Genomic DNA, 5,378 nt, shown 5'->3' with positions numbered 1-5,378 from the left:
CATGCTACAGTACTGTCAGAGTCAGTGTGACTGGTGTGTAGATGGAATCCAGTGTGAGGGGTAGGGGTAGGTGGGTGAGTGTCGTTTGCTATCTGGAGTTCAGCAGTCTGATGGCCTGCGGGAAGAAGCAGTCTCGTGTTCTGCTGGTTCGGGTCCTGATGCTGCGGTACCGTCTTCCGGATGGTAGCAGCAAGAAGAGTTCATGGCTCGGGTGGCAGGACTCTCTGATGATCTTCCGTGCTTTCCTCACATCGTTGGGTGTAGATGTCCTGGAGGGAGGGAAGCTCACCTCTGACGATGTGCTGGGCCATCAGAACTATTCTCTGCAGGGCTTTCCGGTTGAGAGCGGTGCAGTTCCTGTACTAGGCGGTGATTTTGACGATGCAAATTTGACGATGACGTTGGAGCTGTGCATGGCTACACAGTCATGCGTGTACAGGGAGTGCAGGAGAGGGCTGAGAACACAGCCCTGAGGGGCTCCAGTGTTGAGGGTCAGCGGGGAGGAGATGTTGCTGCCTACTCTGACCACCTGCTGTCTGTCTGTCAGGAAGTCCAGGATCCAGCTGCACAGAGAATTGTTCAGACCTAAATCCTGGAGTTTCACTACAAGCTTAGAGGGCATTATGGTATTAAACGCTGAGCTGTAGTCAACAAACAACATTCTCACATATGTGCTCCTCTTGTCAAGATGGGAAAGGGCAGTGTGCAGGGTGAAGGCAATTGCATCATCAGTGGAGCGGTTATTGCAGTAGGCGAACTGCAGTGGGTCGAGTGATGCTGGCAATACAGAGCTGATTGTGATCTCTGATAAGCTTCTCAAAGCACTTACTGATGATGGGAGTCAGAGCAACAGGGCGGCAGTCATTCAAGCAAGAAGCTTTGGGTGTCTTTTGTATTGGCACAATGGTAGATGTTTTGAAACATTGTGGGACAACAGATAGAGAGAGGGAGAGGTTAAAAATGTCTGTAAAGACTCCAGCTAGTTGGTGAGCGCATGTTTTAAGGACACAGCTGGGAATGCCGTCTGGACCTGTGGCTTTGCGGATATTCACGCGCCGGAGCGATCGGGTAACATCCGTTACAGACACGGAGAGTGGACGAGCCTCAGCAGTCTCGCCCGCGGGAGCGCTCTATGTGTGGGAGGAGCCGCTGACTTCGAAGCGAGCGTAGAAGGCGTTGAGTTCATCAGGAAGTGAGGCAGATGTGTTTGTAGCAGGGTGTTTGCGATCCTTGTAGTCCGTGATGTTGTGGAGTCCTTGCCACATGTCTCTGTAGTTGGAAGTGGTGTACTGTGCTTCAATTTTTTCTTTGTATTGGCGTTTTGCGTCTTGATGGTTTTACGGAGGGCATAGCTGGCTTGTTTATAATCATCCGCATTACCGGAATTAAAGGCAGAGGTTCGAGCGTTAATCCACAGTTTCTGATTCGGGTAGGTTCTGATTGTTTTGGTCGGTACAACATCTTCTATGCACTTCCTTATGAAGCACGTGACAGTGTCTGTGTAAACATCGATGTCGTCATCGGATGCAGCCCGGAACATATCCCAGTCGACGTAATCAAAACAGTCCTGTAACATAGAGTCCGATTGGTCCGACCAAAGCTGAATCGTCCTGAGGGTGGGTGTTTCCTGTTTCAACTTCTGCCTGTAAGCAGGCAGGAGCAGAACAGAAGAGTGATCTGATTTGCCTAGTGGTGGGCGGGGGAGGGCCTTTTAGGCATTCCGGAAGGGGTAGTAACAGTGGTCTAGAGTCCGTTCTCCACGTGTGTTGCATGATATGTGCTGGAAGAATTTTGGTGCGATCCTCCTAAGATCGGCTTTGTTGAAATCCCCGGTTATAATAAACGCAGCGTCAGGGTGCACAGTCTCCTGTCTGCATAAATGCCCGTACAGTTCCTTGAGTGCTACATCTGTGTCGGCTTGAGGGGGGATGTAAACAGCTGTAATGATGATCACTGTAAATTCCCTCGGTAACCAAAACATACACCTCCTCCTTTGCTTTTCCCCGAGAGATCCGGTATTCTATCCGCGTGATGCACGGAGAAACCTGTGGGTTCGATGGCAAAGTCTGGTACCTCTCGAGACATCCAGGTTTCTGTTAGGCAAATAATGGAGCAATCCCTGATCTCACGCTGGAAAGAAATCCGTGCTCTCAGTTCACAGAGTTTATTGTCCAGGGACTGGACGTTAGCTAGTAGGATACTTGGTAGCGTTGGTCGGTCTGCTAGGCGTCTTAATCTGACGAGAATGCCGGCTCTCTTTCCTCTCCTCCGGCTCTGTTTTCGACGTCGCGGTCGGGCGGCCCAAACAAAGGGCTCCGCAGTGTTTTTTGTAAACAATGTGTTGGTGTTGAGGAATATAAAGTCCAGTTTGCGGTGAGTAACTGTAGAACCGATTTCCAGAAGTGTTTGTCTGTTGTAAACAATTAGGCAGACAACATCCAGAACAAGAAACATCCAAATTACGTACAAAACAAACAAAAAGCTGCCAGTTTGGCTCGGAGCTTGCAACACAGCTGCCATACTCGGCGCCATCTTGAATTGGCCCATATGTGTATTCTACCATGGTAAGGTTTCCCTGTGGCCTCCGTAGCGCCCTTCTCTGGAAGGCTCGCTTCCCCGTCGTTACTGCCAAGCTGTAACAACAAATAGGAAAGACTTGAAGCTATCTTTCATTGAAGGTCGAAATCCCTTCCGACTTCTGTGAGGTAAGGAACAGCGGCTTGGCTATCTCCTGCAGCGATGTACTCAGTGGTCCCAGCGGGCACCAAGGTTAGCGAATTTGCGCTGGGGCGATGGGAAGGTTGCGACCTTTCGCATGGCATTTGTCTGTCACGCGCTCGCTTGTCAGCATCTGCATGCCACAAGTTTGTGACGGAGTTCAGGTTGTGGCGCTTTCCTTAGGACCCCTATGTCGTCACGACATAACTCGTAGTGACCGACAGATAGGGAACGTCTCGGTTACATACGTAACCCTCATTCCCTGATGGAGGGAACGGAGACGTTATGTCCCCATGCCACAATCTCGAACCATCGCTGGTTGCCAGGGACTCGTTCTCGGCTCCTCAGCGTAAAACCTAATGAGTGGATGCACCTGCCGCCTATTTATACCCGTGTGCATGGGGAGTGGCGCAGGTATGCAAAATCCACTAGTCAATATTCATTGGCGTTTTCTCTTTAGTCAGAGATTTTTAGGGCTCCCAAGTAAATCCCCTATGTCGTCACGACATAACGTCTCCGTTCCCTCCATCAGGGAACGAGGGTTACGTACGTAACAAAGACATTCTTAACTAGATATTTATTTTGCTGTAATTATGACAAAGTAATTGACACTTTTTTCCTACAGAAACTGGAAGTAGGTCTATTTAGGGTGGGCAGCTGCCAGATATTAGATTGGTTTTAAAGTATCATGTCTGCCTACCAGTGCAGCCTTCAGTCAGATGCTCATTTGTCCACTTAGATCATATATTTTATCCAGTGGTTTATAATTAACAAACAAATCAATTCATTTTTTAATTATATACATTTTAGACATAATATTCACTATTTTTGCTCTATTCTGCCAATGAAAAATAGTTCCAAACTGACTCACAGCAGAACTGTTGCTGTGAGGTTTCATTGCTCAATGATTCAGCGTTTTTCAACAAACTGGGTGAGTCAGTGATTTATTGACAAATTCATAAAGACAGGCCAATTTCCAAACACAGATTTTGCACCCTTGAAATGCACTTTGGGAACTCAAAACTTCATTATATCTTGATTTTATGCATTTTCTTAGTATTTTATTTTAGATTAGAGTTAGATTACTATTATATATGAGAATGTATTAATTTAATTACTTTTAAGTCTAAAGTTTGTTTCTTTGAAAGTTTGTCCCCCTTTTTGAGGTTAGACAGTTTAAGCATTTATCTATTTGTCCTAATTAAAATTGGCAGAACACAAGACAAACCTCAATGTTTAAAATAATTTTTAAAAAGCTGATATCCTTTTTAAAATAGTCAATGCCACTGAAAGCCATTGTATGATTCACACAGCAATCAGTTAATTTATCATGTTCAAAAAAAGGGCAAAGGTCTGTGTTTGAGTTCCTGGTGGAATTTTCCCTGCATATGTATCGCAGACAAAAGCCAACTAGCACAGTTAAATCTGCCTTGAGAAATGGAGAGGTCCTTCAGGGGGTTCACAGGTGTCCCCTGCACGCTGATCCTGCAGCATAAAGGCCTCAGTACCGAACACCTGTGCTAAGTGGAGCACACTGAAGCACACTGCGCTGTGTTAGGATGGAGTGTGTTTATCATAACCGCTAATGTGTGTAATGGTGTGTAACTCTTGCTGTGGGGTGATGTGCCTGTGGGGGCTAGAAGTAGCCTGTCTGACTGTAATAGCCCTGAGGTTTAAAGATACGGATGCTGTAAATTATCCTCAGCTCTGCAGTCAAGCAGCAAATGTAAGAAATGCTGCGTATGAAAATGTAATATTTGCTCATGCAATGATGTGTAGTTTGTTTATACCAAGACCAGTGTGCTTAATAATTTCCAAAGGTAGCACATGCCTATTTAGGGGAAAATGCAAGCTTTGATTTATCTCAGTAAATAAGTGTGCATAAACATAAAATTTCATTACAAAGAACAGTAGATAATGGCTTCTTGTCTGTCATGCATACAAATTTACACTGCATGGAATTCAAAGCCGTATGGAAAAAGGGATATTTGCAACTTATGACACAAATATGACACAATTTCTAATTCTCCAAGTTTATATATTCACAATGTGCCTTTCTCATTTCAACTTAATATCTTATAAATGCTACTATATGCTACTATAGTCAAACAATTCTTATTATACCTATTAAGTCACAATTATGGTTTTATTTCTTATTCAGAAGTGGAAAGAGGCTTTAGTGACACTCACTGTTTTATATTTTATTTCATTTTAAATTGTATTTATTTATATATTATTTTATTTTACACACACAAAAATAAAGGTTCCAAAAAGTGGTCTTTGCAGGGATTTCATAGAAGAACCATTTTGTGTGAAGAACATCCTTTTTTCAAAGAACACCTTTCCACTATAAAGTACATTTTGTGCAATAGGTTCGGTAACACTTTATTTTACACGTAATAACTATAATAATAACAATACATGATGCATAATTACATGCAAGTAACCCTAAGCCAAACCCTAATCCTAACTCTATCCAGATAGTGAGTACATGTTGTTAATTAATATTTAAATGTATAATTGCAACAAGGACACCTTAAAATAAAGTGTAACCAAAGGTTCTATGGAGTTAAAGGTTCTTCATGGAATCATCAATACCAATAAAGAACCTTTTGTATATAATAAAGGGTTACATTCAAATTTGATTACAATTCTGCATC

Source organism: Onychostoma macrolepis, chromosome 13 (assembly GCF_012432095.1).
Source record: "Onychostoma macrolepis isolate SWU-2019 chromosome 13, ASM1243209v1, whole genome shotgun sequence".
In the NCBI taxonomy this organism is placed as follows: Eukaryota; Metazoa; Chordata; class Actinopteri; order Cypriniformes; family Cyprinidae; genus Onychostoma; species Onychostoma macrolepis.
The sequence above is the reverse complement of the archived record's forward strand: the minus strand, read 5'-3'. Positions refer to the sequence as shown.